General features: G+C 40.2%; 1 pseudogene; it reads left to right on the forward strand.

Moving 5' to 3' along the window:
- The first annotated feature begins 13,179 nt into the window (after window positions 1–13,179).
- Window positions 13,180–13,691, forward strand: LOC147887667 (uncharacterized; annotated as a pseudogene).
- The last annotated feature ends 6,798 nt before the right edge of the window (window positions 13,692–20,489 follow it).

The raw sequence follows: 20,489 nt of genomic DNA on the forward strand, positions 1-20,489 counted from the left end.
ATGTCTATATTTGGGGAGTAGCAAGCTAAGGGTGTCCACTTTTTTTTCACTCCCCAATCCTTAGGAGGTGGAAAAACAAGCTTTTTAGCACACAAAAATGCAAATCTCACCTACTTCTCTATGGATCTAGTCTTTGAAGTCTTCAGACACAACATCACACATGTATTGTGCACACAATCGTATAGTTTGATCAAAAATTCGATGCACACACAAAAAATTTCTTTGTGTCACACAGCATGGTTCCAGGGTGGTCACACCTTTGTCACGAATAGAGAGTGTCATATTAAATTCTAAATTTCTCACTCATTTTAGATTAAATGTTATTGAAACTTTATAGGTGGTCTCTTTACATTATGTAGAGCTTAACTTGATTTATTGGTAATTTTTTGAATGATTTATCTAATTATAAATAATTATTTATAATAAATAAAGTCATAAAATACATGCATTTTAGTAGCACACCACATTTTTTTAGTATTTTGAATAATTAAGCAAATCCAATTCAGTGAAAGGTTAGTAGGCACATAAGCGTGTGTGGTTGAATCATCAAATCCCAAATCCAACGGTTAGGTTTAGGAAGATTGAAGTTTAATTTTTACTTTTACTCAGAGGATCAATAAAGAATATTAAAAATAAATCTAGTAATTCTCAAAGATGACCAAACATTTCAAAAATGTCAATATTTTTTGTCCTCCACATGATGAATAAGGGGAAAAAATTTTGGTTAAATTTGAGAAAGGGAAACGTACAATATGGCCTCCAAGAGTGAAATCTCCCTTTTGTGGGGGAAGAAGGGCCACCCAAGCCTAATAGCAAGACAAGGTAGGCTTGGTATTAGGCTTGGTGAGGTAGGCTAGGAGCATCACCGACCCTAGTGGCAAGCCTTTGGAGTGTGCATGCTGCCCATGGGGAAGGCTGAGTCATCTATTTTTGCCTTACAACCATGCCACGTTGTTACACCGCGTGGTGCCATGTCATCAAGGAGATGTGACATCACTCCTTGTCATGTCACCTTACATTGCCACACGTACTGCCACATCAGCCACATGTGCCACCTCATCATTCCACATCATAGGAACTCTTCGAGCCATGTCATCACACCTTGCCACCTTGGCATACTTCGTCAACCTTGCCACGTCACCAATCCCTCCACCTCAATTTGCCATGTCAATCTACCACCTCATGAATGCCAACTCATCATGCCACATCACATTTCCACATCATGGAAGAGACTCACCGCACCATATTGCCACATCATGACCATGCATGGTGCCACATCAGCCACATGTATACACATCACGATGTTCGCAAGGCATAGAATACCTCGATCGAGGTTTATGACTACGATGTGCGAGGCATAGAATACCTCGATCGAGGTTTATGACCTACGTGAGGCATAGAATACCTCGATCGAGGTATATGACTGTGGGGTATGTACCTCGATCAAGGTTTATGACCTGCGTGAGGCATTGAATACCTCGATCAAGGTATATGACCTAGGCATAGCATACCTCGATCGAGGTTTATGACCACGATCGAGGTATTTGGAGGTACAAAACTGGAATAAAATCAAACAATGCAAATATTCGAAATTAACGTTGGATTCCAACCAATTAGTTTCAATCTTAGCACCTTCTCCACCAATAATAATCAAGAGCAATCTAAGAGCAATCTAGTGGATGAGTTGAGGCTCTCTATAAGACACCACATTTTGGTTCATTTCACCCATTCTTAGCCATTCTTGCCTCCTCATCACTGTGTCACACCTTCCATCCTACTTTCATTGAGAATGGGTTCTCAAAGCCGTAGAGCTAGTAGACGTGAAAGATGTAGGAACCCCCCCCAAATCTCATTGACGAGGAGCGCAAGCGGAAGGCTCGTGAGTGCAAGAGAGCCTCTAGAGCTAGATGATTGGTTGTTGCATCCTTGTCCATATCACAATCAAAGTTAAATATTGAATAATCCTCTGTTGATCTCATCCTCGTTTTTAACATACTCTTAGGACCATTCAATGAATTCAATATTCTACGAGAGTATTGAGAACCTTGAAACTCTTCCACTCCTGAGAGAACATCACTCATTGGGACATCTTGCATGGCTTTCACAAATCCACAAGCTTGATCTTTGCACGGTCGATCGAGCATTAAATACTATTTTTGCTCTAGTGTCATGCACATCCGTAAAAAAACATGCTGCTAGGTATGTTATCCAATCAAGCACTTATGGGATGGGCGTGCCACTTTTCATGTAAGTCGATTCCACCTAGTTCAAGGTGTGTGCAAAGTATTGTGCCCATCGGATATGCTTTGCATTGTCGATCAAGCATAAAACACCATTTTTGCCTTAGTGTCATGCACAACCATGAAAAAACACGGTCCTAGGTGTGTTATTCAAACTAGTACTTATCAGATGGGGGCTCCACTTTGCACGCAAGTCCGTTTCAACTACGTTGAAGGGCATGCAAAGTATTGTCACCATCGGATATGCTTTGCATGGTCGATCACGCATTATACACCATTTTGTATGGGAATGCCACTTTGCATGTAAGTCAATTCCACCTAGTTGAAGGTGTGTGCAAAGTATCGTGGCCATCGGATATGCTTTGCATTGTCGATCAAGCATAAAATACCGTTTTTGCCTTAGTTTGATGCACAACCATGAAAAAACACGGTCCTAAGGGTGTTAATTAAACAAGTACTTATCGCATGGGGGCTCCACTTCGCACACAAGTCCGTTTCAACTAGTTTGACGTGCTTGCAAAGTATTGTCACCATCGGATATGCTTTGCATGGTCGATCACGCATTGTACACCATTTTTTCCCTAGTGATATGGACATCCACAAAAAAACATGCCCTTAGGTGTGTTATCTGACCAAGTACTTATCGGATGGGTGTGCCTCTTTGTTGAGAACATTTCAATACCACCTAGGTTGAGGCATACGAAAAGTTTTGTGCCCATGGGATATCCTTTGCATGGTCGATCGAGCATTAAATAATATTTTTGCTCTAGTGTCATGCACATCCGTAAAAAACACGCTGCTAGGTTTGTTATCCGATCAAGCACTTATGGGATGGCCGTTCCACTTTGCTTGTAAGTCGATTCCAGCTAATTGAAGGTGTGTGCAAAGTATTGTGCCCATCGAATATGCTTTGCATTGTCGATCAAGCATAAAATACCGTTTTTGCCTTAGTTGCATGCACAACCATGAAAAAACACGGTCCTAAGAGTGTTAATTAAACAAGTACTTATCGGATGGGGGCGCCACTTTGCACACAAGTCCGTTTCAACTAGTTTGACATGTGCGCAAAGTATTTTCACCATCGGATATGCTTCGCATGGACGATCACGCATTGTACACCATTTTTTCCCTAGTGATATGGACATCCGAAAAAAACACGCCCTTAGGTGTGTTATCTGACCAAGTACTTATCGGATGGGTGTGCCTCTTTGAGAACATTTCAATACCACCTAGGTTGAGGCGTATGAAAAGTTTTGTGCCCATCGGATATCCTTTGCATGGTTGATTGAGCATTAAATACTATTTTTGCTCTAGTGTCATGCACATCCGTAAAAAAACACACTACTAGGTATGTTATCCGATCAAGAACTTATGGGATGGGCGTGCCACTTTGCATGTAAGTCTATTCCAGCTAGTTGAAGGTGTGTGCAAAGTATTGTGCCCATCGGATATGCTTTGCATTGTGGATCAAGCATAAAACACCATTTTTTGCCTTAGTGTCATGCACAACCATGAAAAAACACGGTCCTAACGGCGTGTTTTTTTGCCTTAGTGTCATGCACAACCATGAAAAAACACGGTCCTAGGTGTGTTATTCAAACAAGTACTTATCGGATGGGGGCTCCACTTTGCGCGCAAGTCCATTTCAACTACATTGAGGTGTGTGCAAAGTATTGTCACCATCAGATATGATTTGCATGGTCGATCACACATTATACACCGTTTTTTCCCAAGTGGTATGCACATCCGCAAAAAAACACGCCGTTAGGTGTGTTATCTGACCAAGTACTTATCGGATGGGTGTGCCTCTTTGTGAACATTTCAATACCACCTAGGTTGAGGTGTACAAAAAGTGTTGTGCCCATCGGATATCCTTTGCATGGTCGATCGAGCATTAAATACTATTTTTACTCTAGTGTCATGCACATCCATAAAAAAACACGCTGCTACGTATGTTATCCGATCAAGCACTTATGCGATAAGCATGCCACTTTTGATGTAAGTCAATTCCACCTAGTTCAAGGTGTGTGCAAAGTATTGTGCCCATCGGATACGCTTTGCATTGTCGATCAAGCATAAAACACCATTTTTGCCTTAGTGTCATGCACAACCATGAAAAAACACGGTCCTAGGTGTGTTATTCAAACTAGTACTTATCGGATGAGGGCTCCACTTTGCACGCAAGTCTGTTTCAACTATGTTGAAGGGCGTGCAAAGTATTGTCACCATCGGATATGCTTTGCATGGTCGATCACGCATTATACACCGTTTTGTATGGGAATGCCACTTTGCATGTAAGTCAATTCCACCTAGTTGAAGGTGTGTGCAAAGTATTGTGCCCATCGGATATGCTTTGCATTGTCGATCAAGCATAAAATACCATTTTTGCCTTAGTTTCATGCACAACCATGAAAAAACACGGTCCTAAGTGTGTTAATTAAACAAGTACTTATCGGATGGGGGCTCCACTTTGCACACAAGTCCGTTTCAACTAGTTTGACGTGTGCGCAAAGTATTGTCACCATAGGATATGCTTTGAATGGTAGATCACGGATTGTACACCATTTTCTCCCTAGTGATATGGACATCTGCAAAAAACACTCCCTTAGGTGTGTTATCTGACCAAGTACTTATCGGATGGGTGTTCTTCTTTGAGAACATTTCAATACCACCTAGGTTGAGGCATACAAAAAGTTCTATGCCCATCGGATATCCTTTGCATGGTCGATCGAGCATTAAATACTATTTTTGCTTTAGTGTCATACACATCCGTAGAAAAACACGCTGCTAGGTATGTTAAATCCAATCAAGCACTTATGGGATGGGCGTGCCACTTTGCATGTAAGTCGATTCCAGCTAGTTGAAGGTGTGTGCAAATTATTGTGCCCATCGGATATGCTTTGCATTGTGGATCAAGCATAAAACACCGTTTTTGCCTTAGTGTCATGCACAACCATGAAAAAACATGGTCCTAGGTGTGTTATTCAAACAAATACTTATCAGATGGGGGCTCCACTTTGTACGCAAGTCCGTTTCAACTACATTGAGGTGTGTGCAAAGTATTGTCACCATCAGATTTGATTTGCATGGTCGATCACGCATTATACACCGTTTTTTCCCTAGTGGTATGCATATCCGCAAAAAAACACGCCCTTAGGTGTGTTATCTGACCAAGTACTTATCGGATGGGTGTGCCTCTTTGAGAACATTTTAATACCACCTAGGTTGAGGTGTACAAAAAGTGTTGTGCCCATCGGATATCATTTGCATGGTCGATCGAGCATTAAATACTATTTTTGCTCTAGTGTCATGCACATCCGTAAAAAAACACGCTGCTAGGTATGTTATCCGATCAAGCACTTATGGGATGGGCATGCCACTTTTCATGTAAGTCAATTTCGCCTAGTTCAAGGTGTGTGCAAAGTATTGTGCCCATCGGATATGCTTTGCATTGTCAATCAAGCATAAAACACCGTTTTTGCCTTAGTGTCATGCACAACCATGAAAAAACACGGTCCTACCGTTTTTTCCCTAGTGGTATGCACATCCGCAAAAAAACACGCCCTTAGGTGTGTTATCTGACCAAGTACTTATCGGATGGGTGTGCCTCTTTGAGAACATTTCAATACCACCTAGGTTGAGGTGTACAAAAAGTGTTGTGCCCATCGGATATCATTTGCATGGTCGATCGAGCATTAAATACTATTTTTGCTCTAGTGTCATGCACATCCGTAAAAAAACACGCTGCTAGGTATGTTATCCGATCAAGCACTTATGGGATGGGCATGCCACTTTTCATGTAAGTCAATTTCGCCTAGTTCAAGGTGTGTGCAAAGTATTGTGCCCATCGGATATGCTTTGCATTGTCAATCAAGCATAAAACACCGTTTTTGCCTTAGTGTCATGCACAACCATGAAAAAACACGGTCCTAGGTGTGTTATTCAAACTAGTACTTATTAGATGGGGGCTCCACTTTGCACGCAATTTTGTTTCAACTACGTTGAAGGGCGTGCAAATTATTGTCACCATCGGATATGCTTTGCATGGTCGATCACGCATTATACACCATTTTTTCCCTAGTGATATGCACATCCGCAAAAAAACACGACCTTAGGTGTGTTATCTGACCAAGTACTTATCGGATGGGCGTGCCTCTTTGAGAACATTTCAATATCACCTAGGTTGAGGTGTACCAAAAGTGTTGTGCTCATTGGATATCCTTTCAATGGTCTATCGAGCATTAAATACTATTTTTGCTCTAGTGTCATGCACATCTGGAAAAAAACACACTGCTAGGTATGTTATCCGATCAAGCACTTATGGTTTGGGCATGCCACTTTGGATGTAAGTCAATTCCACCTAGTTGAAGGTGTGTCCAAAGTATTGTGCCCATCGGATATGCTTTGCATTGTCGATCAAGCATAAAACCTCGGGGGGGTCACTATATATAAACCCTCTATACCACGTGCGTTCAAGGCCTATTTCTAAAATCCCTTATCTGTAAATTTTTCATCAATAAAATGTACCCCTTTTCTATATAAATCTGTAAATTTTTTCTAAAACTATTTAAAATAGTCCCTTATGTATATTTATTTCTGTAAATTTTAGAAATATAAAATATCCTTCTGTTGAACTCACGTGATAGGGTTACATATGATGAGTGACCCCCCCGAGCATAAAACAACGTTTTTGCCTTAGTGTCATGCACAACCATGAAAAAACACGGTCCTAAGTGTGTTAATCAAACAAGTACTTATCGGATGGGGGCTCCAGTTTGCACGCAAGTCCGTTTCAACTAGGTTGAGACGAGTGCAAAGTTTTTAAATACTTGAAGGGATTGTAGCTTTGGCCCTAATGCCCCACAACTCATACCTTATTGTTGAACCAAAAGTCCAGCTTAAAAGCTTAGGTATAATATGATTTGTAAGTGTCTCCGTAAGTGTTTTCTCTCGTTCTAAGTCCTTGGGATTTAGCATTGCATCCTAATGGATCAAGTGTATGACATCACTGGAGTTATGAAACACCGCATTGAAAATCCTCTTGTACATGGGAATATTTGTCTAATAAAAATATATTAATAATTAAAAAGGGATACAAGCTGTTTCAAGCAATCAATAAATCTCAATCTTTCAATCCTTAACCTAGATTTCACTATCATTGCTCTAGCCATAACTGCCATGTAATGATTACATCATGTAAGATTGGAATACTTAAAGGGATTACAACTTGGCGTTGATGCCCCACAATGTCATGATTTGAATATGTTATCTTCTATGTTCTCCATCCAATGTAGTTTCATTTCAAATATCTTTCGAGATTTTAGGACATTTCTTCTATTTTTTTGTTATGAGTCATGATTTCATATGTTTTGTTTTCTTTGTTTAATTTTTCTACATTTCATGAAAAGATATATTTACACGTAGTTGTAGAAATTATTGTAATTGTATGGAGTATGATGTGCATTGCAAAATATCGAGTGTAGATATTTGCTACTACTACCAATGCATGGTAACACCTAGATATCATCAAGGGTTTGCCACTTGATGGCCTATTGTAGCCATGACTATCCAAGATCAAGGCAAGCAAGGTTATGGGTCAATGCTAAGGCTAAGGGGAAAGGGAGGAAATGCTAGGTAGGGGGGGGGGGAGGAAAAAGTAGTAGTAGGTGTCTACAAGGCAAGCAAGGAAATGATAAGGGGTGGAGATGGAGGCAAGCATGAGGGGTGGGGCTTAAGGCAAGCATCAAATGGTAGAGGCCTTCATAAGGCAACCAATTTAAGCACTTAATGTTATAGTTAAGAAAGAACTACAAGGCACACACCATTTTTCGACGAAAATACCGAACTTTTTCACACTAAAAAGTTTTCTTTTATGGGCACAAAGGTCGTTATTGATATCGCTATTAGCATTGAAAGATAAATGTTGCTATATAGTGACTATAGTAAACATTGCTTTATAGCGACACTAGTAAAGTGTCGCTATATAGCGACCCTTAATAGAACTTTTTCAAAAACATTAGTGGGGCTAAACAAGGCCACAACAAGCCTTGTTTGGCCCCACTAATGTTTTTTTTTAGTAATTACAAAAGAATGTTTACAAGCACACAAGCAAGATAAAACTCTCAAACCTTGTTTGTTACAAAATTTCCCTTGTGAAAGGAGTGATACAAAATTGCTCAAACGAGTCTAGAGACAGAAGCATATACATGCTGAAGTATATACAACCTTGTTTGTTACAAAATTTTCCTTTCGAAAAGGGTGATACAATATACATGCTGAAGTATATACAAACTAGTACTAATACTACTACTACTACTACTCATCCAAATCATTGTCATCGTCGTGCTGGCCTGATCCCTGGCCCTGAGATCCCTAGCCCTCGTGAGCTAAGCCGTGTAAGCAAAATCGCTAGAGAGTTGCCTCCTTGTCATCTTCGCTCACCTCCGCTGATGGGACAATCCGAGCTTGCACCCTAAGAGTGAAACCATATTAATTGGAAATTAGATTGGAACTTAAAGAATAAAACAATTTAAAAAGTGAGATTACAAGTAGGAGTAGACTTATACCATGCAAGCAACCACATCAACCCAATCGACTATCGCTCCCGCCACCTCCATCTCAATAAACCACGGCCTTGCTCCTATGCGAAATGTGCATCTCGTCTCTTTGTTTGTGGGAAGGCAACCCATCGCAGCTTGCTATGGGCCTAATTTATGAGAGTTAGATAAAGTGCATGCAATATGTAATAAAACAAATAGAACAATAAATTAAATGAGAAGAAGTAGACTCACCACCCATGCCTCGAATGCCAACCGTCCGCCTGCACCAAAGTGCGAAGCACTAATGGTGTCTAGCCGTCTCCTTGTTGCAACCCTTATCTGACTGTCAAACTTTTGGGGTTGGTGGTCCTATACTCCTTCAAAAACTTCCACTCAGCTTTGTCTGCCCAGCTGGGTTTAGCTTCTCCTTTGTGATGGAAGTTTGAAAGGTTGACCTACGATGCTTCAAGACAACACACATGTGCTCTCGCATGTAATCCTCATTGAACTCCCAATTTGGGAGGTTAGGGTATTGTATTTTCAATCCCTTGATGACTTCCTCATTCTTTTCGTCATCCTGGTACCACCAGTCAGTAGCTATGCCGCTCTTGAAGTGGTGGCTCATCAACTGTCTCATGGTGGCCAACACTTCTGAGCCCTTTTTATTTTCTATTATCTCTCCACCCCTACTGATTTCATAGTACAAGTCCTCAAGCAGGAAAGGAGGAGTCATAGGAGTGGTAGAGCTAGAGCGAGGGGTGGTACTGTGAGCACTTATGAAGTGAGGAGTAGTAGAGCTGAGTGGGAGAGGTCAAGGGACCTGGCTGGTACAGGGTCTCATGACCAAGTGGAGACCTGTAGGGATGTGAGAGTGCTGACTAATTTACATCTCCCGAGTCACCACAGCAACCTCGACCCTTCCTACTCTTCCTTTAGTTATGATGGATACTCCTAGGTGATAACCCCTCGGTCGAAGGGGCTAGAGGGGATGGCTATCGAGTAGGTCCAGCCATCGGTGTAGAAGATGGAATAGCTGAGGTCCTCTAGGATAGCAGAGAGAAAAATCTCGCCACCTTCGCATTGCTCATCTATGCGACAAAATCGTCTAGACTCCTGATGAAGCCATGGGCTTCTAGCAAAGGAGTTCCCCAAGGGGTAGTCGCAGTGCTAGGCCCGAGAGGAGTCGAGCCAGGGGTAGTCGCAGGGGAAGGCCCCTGAGGCGGATCTACAACATCATCCTCAACATCATCTTCCTCCGTTCGTGTCCTCTTCCATGGTCTTGGTCCTGTAGCATCATCATCTCGAGGTATTTCTACATAAATACCTTGTAAGAAATCAAGAATTGAAGAGGATGTTGCTGAATTAGCTCTTAGGCAAGTCTTCAAGAAGGCAAAACTTTTAGAGACATTTGAATGTCCAAATAAAGCCAAATTCAATTTTGTCAAAGGATCCAAGCTCGATCCAAGATGGAGGCTAAGATAGGTGAGATGAATCCAACCATCGACAAAGCTGAGGAAGAAGGTAATTCATCTGAACCTATAATGAAATGCATGGTTTCTTTTGCATCTCATGCACATGCCACTATCATTAGAGTAAAAGGGAGGATTGGTGCTCACGACATAAATTTCCTAATTGATTCAGGTAGCACAAATTGTTTTATCTCTCCTAAACTCATACGGATACAACACTTAGACGTTGGGAATAAGATAAGAAAACCTATCCAATTAGCTAATGGGAAAATAAACTATACCCAAGGTCTTATTGAGAATTTACAGTTTACCTTAGCACATAGAAAGTGTAAGGGAAATTTTTATGCCATAGACAAGGGGAGTGTGACGCCATAATTGGAATGGACTGGCTATTTGAAAACAAAGTCATAATTGACTGTGGAAAGAGAACCATCATCTTTTCTGGAGTAGATGGTAGAAATCAAGTTATTCAAGGAGAGGAAAGGGATAGTCAAGCTTTTCTTATTTCATCCATGAAATTGTTAAGAGGGATGAGACAAAGTTGTGATACATTCTTGGTATTTGCTGAAAAGATTAAGGAGGAAACCCAAAATAATGAGGGAGAGAGTCAAAAGGAAGAAGAGCCTGAATATGCTCGAAAACTCCTTGATGAGTTTTTTTATATCTTTCCTGGTGATCTACCAAGGATGCCACCACCTCGACATCTTGACCATGATATAGAACTAGAACCAAGAACTCGACCTTATTTTAGGTCCCCCTATAGATTCAATGTGGATGAATTGAAGGAATTGAAAATTCAATTAAAGGATTTACAAAAAAAGGGGTTTATTCAACCTAGTGTTTCTCCTTGGGGTGCTCCAGTTTTATTTCAAAAGAAAAAGGATGGAACATACAGATTATGCATTGACTATAGAGGATTAAATAGGCTGACCATCAAGAATAAATATCCTCTATCTCACATAGACGAGTTGTTGTCTCAATTGAGTGGAAGCAAAATCTTCTCCAAGCTTGATTTAAGATTGGGATATCATCAAATATGTATTAAGAAAGAGGACATCCTAGAGATTGCTTTTAGAACTCAATATGGTCATTATGAATTCACAGTTCTTGCTTTTGGACTCACCAATGCACCTGCAACTTTTATGTGTTTGATGAATGATGTGTTTTGTGAATTTCTAGATGATTTTATTTTGGTTTTCCTAGATGATATTTTGGTATATTCAAAGAATGCAAAAGAATATGAGATGCATCTTAGGAAAACACTTGAAAAATTAAGGGAACATAAATTATATGGAAAAAGGAGTAAATTCTTCTTTGCTAAAGATAAAATTGTTTATTTGGGATGAGTTATTTCCAAAGAAGGCATCCATATAGATCTTGACAATGCAAAAGTGATTCAAGAATGGCCAAGGCTTAATTAAACAGTGAGAGATGTGAGAAGTTTTATTGGTTTGGCACAGTATGAGAGAAAACATATCAAGGATTTTTCTAAAATAACATTGCCTTTGATATACGTGATAAAGCAAGAAAACAAATTTTTATGGAATGAAAAATGTCAAGAACCTTTTGATAAATTAAAAGCAAAGGTGGTAGAAAATTGCATCTTGAAGATACCTGAGTTGGGAAAACCTTTTATTGTGACGTGATGTGAGTGGGACACAAATTGGATGTGTTCTTTCTCAAGATGGTAGAGTGGTGGAATACGAGTCTAGAAAACTTAGAAAACATGAAAATAAATACACCACTCATGATCATGAATTGCTCGCTATTGTTCATGCTTGGAAACATTGGAGACATTTTCTACTTGGTGTGAAGTTTAAAATTCGAATGGATCATCAAAGTTTGAAATATATTCTTACTCAACCTTTGTTGAATACTGGACAGAGGTCATGGATGGATTTTCTTTTTTGATATGATTTTGAGATTAAATACATTGAGGGCAAAGAGAATAAGGTGGCTGATGCTTTGAGTAGACGTCCTCTTGTGAATGCTCTAACCATTGTTCATTCTGATTTAATGGAAAACATTAAGGCTGAAATTGAATAGGATCCTTTTTATGGTTCTATCCTTGACAAGGTTGCCAAGAATCATTCTGAGAGAGTCGAGGGAAGATTTCACTTAGTAAATGGCAATTTGTATTGTAATGATAGACTGTGTGCCTAAACATTCTTCTTTTAAAGCTAAAATTTTGCATGAATGTCATGATGCACCATTCTCTGGACATGCAGAATATAACAAAACATATAGCAAGGTTAGAAAGTCTTTATTTTGGCCTAATTTGAAGAATGATGTCCGTTTCTATGTTAGGGAATGTTTACATTGTCAACGAGTCAAAATTGAACAACATAGAATGTCAGGTCTAATGAAACCCCTAGACATTCCTCTTTGAAAGTGGAAATCTATTTCAATGGTCTTCATCACTAAATTGCGTACTACTAGAGGGGGGTATGATACTATTCTTGTTGTTGTTGTGATCGTTTAACCAAAATGGTCCATTTCTTTCCAATGAAAAAGACTGATGGTGCTCTTGAGGTAGCAAAATTATTTGTAAGAGAAATCTTTCGCTTGCACGGTATGCGTAAGAGTATTGTTTTTTATAGGGATTCAAAGTTCACATCTAATTTTTGGCATGCTACACTTATATCCATAGGAATTGAGCTTAAAATGAGCATAGCATTTCATCCGCAAATAGATGGGGAAATTGAAATAGTAAATCGTTTTCTGGAAGACATTCTTAGAATGTATGTTAATAAGAAGCAAACTGATTGGATTGAATTCTTATCTTTGGCTGAGTTTGCTTATAATAGTTCGTGGCATAGCTCAATTCAAATGACTCCCTTTGAAGCTATATATGGCCAAAATTATCATTCACCAGTTAATTTCTCTGATTATGAGAACAAAGTTGAGATTTTAAAACAAATGCTCGAGAGGATGGATGAGGAAGTCAAACACATCCGACATTGTATTAAAAGAGCACAGGATAGACAAAAACGTTATTATGAGAAGAACCATAGTTTTCGAGAATTCAAGTTGGGTGACATGGTATTTTTGAAAATCATTCCTAAGAAAAGTAATTTAATTCTTGGTAGAGATAGAAGGCTCTCATCTCGTTTCGCAGCACCTTTCAAAATATTAAAGCGAGTGGGCATATTGGCTTACCAACTTGAATTGGCTCCGAATATCAAAGTACATCCTATTTTTCATGTGAGCTTATTGAAAAGTTATGTTGCTAATCCTTCCCATGTCTTGCAAGACACATCTAGAATTCAAGAAGATGGAACGTTGAAAATTGAACCCCAGCTTATTTTGGATAGACAAACCAACAACTTAGAAACAGAACAATAGTAGAAGTTTTGGTAAGATGGGATGTATATCCTATAGAGGATGCTACTTGGGTAGATTTAGATTCACTTATTGCTGAGTTTCCTTGTTTTAAACTCTGAGGACAGAGTTTTTCAAAGAGGGGGCAATTGTGACACTCCATATTTTGTGTATAAATTTCTTTTTAGTTTTATTAGTAGTAGTTATTTGTGAAATTTATTTTCATGTCAATTTTAAGTTTTGAAAATGCTAATAAGTTATTTGAGATTTAACAAATCCAAATATATATATATATGCATGGGAGTTGTATCTGAAGTTTGCAGGTTTAAAGGAAGGTCCAGCTTTGCGGATTCTAAAGTCAAACTTGGAAAGGAGTGATTGATTTAGAAAGAACTAAAGCTATTCCTAGAATGGAGCAAATTGGTCGTTCATGAAGGGCAAGAAAAGTAGGATAAAGTGGAAAAGCCAGCTAAAAGTGGGGAAAAGCAGGTCGCACCTTTCTTGGATAAAAACAGCAGTCACTATTTTGACCATAACTTTTGATTCCGATTGAGGAGCTCTTTTTTTAGTTGGAAATTTGGGATTGCTATCTACAACTTTTTAACAGAGGTTGAGATCTAATTCCATGATCTATCAAGTCGAAAACTCAAAATACGTAGAGGCACCAAAGCAACATATTTCAGAAGCTCCGAGATTGAGAGTGAGAGTGTGAGTGAGAGTGAGATTCTTCGTTCGTCTATGATTGTATCATCTTGAGTGAGAGTCAGATTCATTGAAACACCTTAGCATGAGTGAGAGTGAAAAATCTGATTCAAGTGAGTGAGAGAGTGAGAATAGCTTGGGGGTGGTCGGGCAGTTCGAGCTCTGTACATGGAGTATTGTGACTCCATGATTGATTGTAAACGATTTTGATTCAACAAAAAGTCTTCTTCTATTGTATTTTAGTTTTCTCCTTCTCTCTATAGGATCAATCTTGATTTCAAGGTTCGGAGAATCTCAAAAGATGTATGCTTGCTTGAGAAGGACTTGCTTGTGCACATAGTTGATGAGGTGGCCATTGCAGGTACTGTTCATAGTCGGTGGATGTTTTTTCTCGAGCGGTTTATGAAAGCTTTGAAGGGATTCTTAAGATAGAGAGCAAGACCAGAAGCAAGCATGGGGGATGGCTTATGCAAGAGTCATTAGTATATATCACGGAGTTTCTTGCATCCATGGATCTTGATATGCCACAAGCTTGGCATAACAAGGATGATGATCACATCGTTGGTGAGGTTCCCCAAGGAAAAGGGATTGAAAGAAATATGAGCAAACATCAAATGGAGAAATTCAATAAGTTTTCTATCCTCAATAGGAGATGCAGAAGTATATTGTGATATATGAAGCGACCAAAGGAGAAAGAATAAATGCAAGGAGGAGATTCAGAGTAATGTTCAGGCAAGCACAACTTATATCCATGGGATCTAGCCCTTCTCCCCACTCACATGCCACTTGATTGGCTACAACTGGCTCTACGTAAAGCCGAACATGATGGAGAGACAATAAACAAGCGCGAGCGATAATTATCATCTGGATGTATGATGCATGTAAGCTTCTTACTTCTTGACATAATTAAGTAATTATTTGTGGCAATATATGCTATAAAATAGACGCATCCTCATTGTCTTAATGATGCTCTTTTGCAGTACAAAAAGTACAGTTCATTATGGTCATATGGATGACATTTTCACATGGAACGCATTGATTCAAAGAGAGTCACGTATGATTGTGGAGTCATGGCTAACTTCACACAAGATAGCCGAAAAAGCGGTTCAAATACCAATCTTCTCTCCTCGCAGTTGGATTATTGTGGGACCATATGCAAAATCTATGAAATTGAATTCATATGATTGAGTATTTTCATTCTTTATGTAAAATGGTTTACAACTATTTACAACGGTCCCCATGTGACAGTGAGGAAAGACAATAGTGTTTTCTTTACAATAGACTCCACCAAAATTTGGACCGATCAAAGCGATACTTTTTTCTTCCCGAGCATTGTGAGAAGGTGCATACTAATGATTTAATCAATCAAAGCTTTCATTTTTAAAGATCAATTGGTACATGAACTTAAGCCTAATTTCATATAATTGATGGCGTTTGGCACTCATCTTCAATATAGGTGGTTTTTCATCCAGATCATTCTGATCCAAGATGGTTGTAGGTGATCCAAGTTATACCACGAAGTAAACAAATTTTTGAAGATAGAGATGTGGATATGGAGATGCCACTACCAATACCGAATCCAATTAATCTAGATGGATCTAGTGAAGAAGATGAAGATCACAATATGAGCACATAATGACATCATATGGGAGGAAGATGGAGATCATGATATTGAGGAAGAAGATGGCGATCATCAAGAATCACCCGACTTTATTGAAGAAGATGATCAAGTCTTAGGTGAACGTACAATGCCAGAGTACGATGATGACATAAGAGATCAACTCGGTATAGAGTAAGACTTGTTTGGCATGCTAGACTTGGCTTCGGATGGAAGCCGTTGATGTAAATGCTCTTCATTGATTTTTTTCATCTCAAACTTGGACATGAATATATGAGCTTCAAACTTGATGTACATGCTGTTATACATTTATTCTTTCAAAGGATAAAACATGTATAAAGAGAAATTTTCTTTGTGATTGGGAAAAACTATCTTAAAGTTCGGTTTGGGGAAAAACAATCTTTGTAAAACATCACTATAGGAAAGTGTCTCAAAGTCACTATATAACGACCTTTTACAAGTCTGGAAAATATTGCTATATACCTACGTTTAATAAACGTCACTCCCTGGGTAGCTGAAACCGTTTGGGAGTGGAGACGCACCCCAGGAGGCACCAGAACCATTTGAGGAGAAGTGGCCCAGGAAGGGGCATGAGGATCAGAGGATCCATGAACAGCGGTCTAGGGGATGACACGCTGTGGCTGGGAGCAAAAACGGTCGTCTAGGTGCAGGACATGCCAGGGCTCGTGTTGGCCAGAAAATGTAGAGTCATCGTGAGACACGAAACGAGCTAAGATTAGCTCCAGGTGTATCTGGGGCTGGTGAGTCCTAGGTGCACGTCAAGTGAGGGGGCCGGGTCAAGGAAGATCTGCTGCAAAGAAAAACTAAATACCAATTTTTTGGATTACAATTTAATCCATTTCTCATATGCATCTTTTTATAATTATCCAAATGATTGAATTAATTATATGGTTCATTCATTGATGGGATTATTAAATCTAAACACACACACACACACACACACACACACCTCTCCTCTACTCTCAATCACATTTACTAATTGGGCCTTACACACACACACACATGTGCACGTGCACACACATATACACATGAACATAGGCATATATACACACACATAGGCACATGTGCACACACACACACACCTTATTTTTTAGTGAAATCTTATATTTCTTTGTGGGAAACCTCAGAAGAGGTGAAAACTATTAGATATCAATCCTCCACTCTCGTGTAACTACGCGGGAACCAGCTAACTCTACTTGTAAGCCCCCCATATGAGGAGAAGGCATTTGAGTAGCTTGGTTATTCGGTAGGTTCTGGTTTGGACACCAAATGGGGGCCATGTGTGGCTTGATGGCTGGATGGCTTCACATAGAGTTAGCACACCACCAACTAGGCTACATGCAAATGTGGGAAGGTATCCTATGATTGACCGCACTGAGGGTAGACGGAGCATTTTTCGAGGCAGCTCACTCTCAGATTGCGGGGCCCGTTTGTGTTCCAGATGATCCTGGATGGCTCTGGGCCGAACGGAGAACCATAGGTCAGTTGCTCTATTTTGAGCATCGGTTCTATCGTGTGATCGGTGGCCTATTTTGGGACCGGGTCATTTTGGGCGGACTAGGTTGGTCACTCAATTGGCTCTAATTGACTACTTGTGGTGGCTATATAAGAGCAAGCCCGTGAAGCCCATTTCATCACTAGCTACAGCAACCCTGATTCCTTAGCATTCAGCCTCCATCCTCTACTATTTTCAGCTCGCCATCGAAGCTTCTTTCACAGGAGCGCACACTTGGGAGGCAGCGCCATCTATTGTATCAGTTCTACAGTAATCAAATTTTTGATTCTCCATACTATCTGCTTTTCTCTCTTGCGTACGAGATCCTGTTATCTGTTGACTTGGGGGGGTCACTCATCATATGTAACCCTATCACGTGAGTTCAACAGAAGGATATTTTTTATTTCTAAAATTTACAGAAATAAATATACATAAGGGACTATTTAAAATAGTTTTGGGAAAAATTTACAGATTTGTATAGAAAAGGGATATATTTTATTAATAAAAAAATTTACACATAAGGGATTTTAGAAATAGGCCTTGAACGCACGTGGTATAGAGGGTTTATACATAGTGACCCCCCCGAGTCTGTTGAGCACAGACGGTGTATTGTTTTCTTACATGGTATCAGAGCTTGGACTCTAGCAAGAAGATTTGGTAGTGTGTTTCTGTTTGCGAGCAGATTGTGAGAGATGGCCCAGCTCGCAAGACTGCGAATCCCACCGTTCGGCGAAAGCGAAAAGTTGGACGACACTAACTATCCACTCTGGAAGTTCAAAATGAAGACCATCTTAAGCACATACGAGCTTTGGGATACTGCTACTGGGGTGGACATGAAGCGGGTTCCGAGATCGAATCCGGTCAATGTAGCACAACAGATAGTACCAACTGCGGATGAGATTATCGCATGGATAAGAAGAAATGCAGATGCGCTGTGTTTTATTGTCTGCAGTGTAAGTGATTCTGTCATGGCATTAATTCAACATGTCACCGCAGCGGAGGATGCATGGACGGTCTTGAAAAATCAGTACGAGACCATGAATTAGACATGGATTCAGAATCTGGAGACTCAACTCGCGAACGAGAAATTATCTGAGTCTGAAGTGACAAAGAAGTTCAACACCAAGGTGAAGAATCTGCACGATCAGATGACTGCGATTGGCATCACCAGCAAGAATCTAGCACAAAGGTGCATACGGATTCTCTCACTAAAGTACGACGGTCTTGTTACAACGCTGAATACACAAAACAGAAATTCGTCCCTCAACTTTGAGGATTTCAGCACAATGTTTCTGGAGGAGGAGATGCGTCAAAAGACAAGGAAAGAAGAAGATTCGGCTTTCTACGCTGGATCAAAGAAAGGTAAGGGTAAGAACTCTAGTAACCCATCTTCTTTTGATGATAAAAAGAGAAAGAAGAAGATCAAGTGCTTCTATTGCAACAAGGCAGGGCACAAGCAGAATGAGTGTCAGAAGAAGATTGCAGATGAGAAGAATGGAGTAAAGAAAGAGTCTAGCAACAGCGCGCAGGCAGTACCAGTAGAGCTATTCATAGAAATTGAGGAGATTTGCACAGAGGCAGTTCATGTACCTGCGGATGAACCTTGGATTATTGACAGTGGTACATCGTGCCACATGACCAATCAGAAGGATTGGTATACCTCTCTACAGCCGGTAGGGAATGATACCCTGGTAGCAGTCGGCAATGATGCAAAATGTCCAGCAAAAGGAAAAGGTACGATTGCTCTCAAGCCAGATGGAGTTGTAAAATAGTTGTCCGATGTCCTTTATGTGTCAGATATCAAGAGGAACTTGTCCGTTTCTGCGATCATGGATCGGGACCTCAAAGTTCAATTCGATAAGAATGGTGCACAAATTCTGGATCTTCAAGGGAAGGTCATTGGTAAAGATACACGGCGCAACAACTTCTATGAACTCTCAGCTTTCAGTGCTCGAGCCGATGTGAAGAACACTAAGCTGTGGCATGAGAGGTTTGGTCATCTAAATCTTAGTTCTTTAAAGGAGATGCATAAAAGTGGAATGATTGCAGACCTACCAGAAATTACAGATCTACCCAATGTATGTGAAGCTTGCATGATGGGTAAGCAGCATGGGCAACCCTTTCCTAAAGAGGCCAGCAGGGCAAAGGCTCCTCTAGAGCTTGTTTACACGGACCTCTGCGGAAATATGAAGACGGAAGCCTTGGGTGGTTCCTACTACTTCATGACGCTGATCGACGACTACAATAGAAAGATATGGATATACTTCCTAAAGACTAAAGACGAGGCTTTTAGTAAGTTCAAGGAATGACATGTAATGGTCGAGAAAGAAAGGGGGAGGAAGGTGAAGAAATTGAGATCAGATAGAGGTGGAGAGTTCACATCAAGTGAATTCGAAAGTTACTGCAAAAGTCACGGGATCAAGAGGTAGAAATCCCCGTCACATACATCACACCAAAATGGATTAGCAGAATGCAAGATGTGCATCATCTACAAAATGGGTAGGAGTATGATGAAAGGGAAAGATTTGCCAAAGACTTTCTGGACTAAAGCATGTAACACGGCAGTTTACATTCTGAATCGTATCTATACGAAGGTTGTGAACGGGATGACTCCACTGCAGGCCTTTTCTGGTAAGAAACCTTCAGCTGCACATTTCAGAGTTTTTGGATGTGACTGCTTTGTGCATGTCCCTGATGCTAACAGGACCAAATGGGAACCAAAGAGCTGGAAACGTATTTTCTTGGGCTACAGTGAAGAGGCGAAGGGTTACCGTCTCTGTAACCCTGTTACCAAGAAGATAATAGTAAGCCACGATGTGGTCTTCTCAGAAGAGCCGCATCAATTGGAGGAGGATGCTTCCTTCCCAGACAACCAGGACCAGGATATCCATCCAATACAACCACCAATAGCAAAAACTGAACTCCCCCAACAGTGCTTGGGAGGATTCAAGATAAAGAAGATGAAGAAGAGCCTACAGAACCACAATGACAACGGCCATTCTTGAAGTGGGTAAAGCAACTTTTGGACGGCAGAGAACCTCTAGCCATTGGAGAAACCATCCGAACACCGCCGGTCCAAGAGAT

This window comes from Dipteris shenzhenensis, chromosome 22 (genome assembly GCF_047967505.1).
Source record: "Dipteris shenzhenensis isolate YYH24624 ecotype China chromosome 22, Dip_SZ_1.0, whole genome shotgun sequence".
Lineage (NCBI taxonomy): Eukaryota > Viridiplantae > Streptophyta > Polypodiopsida > Gleicheniales > Dipteridaceae > Dipteris > Dipteris shenzhenensis.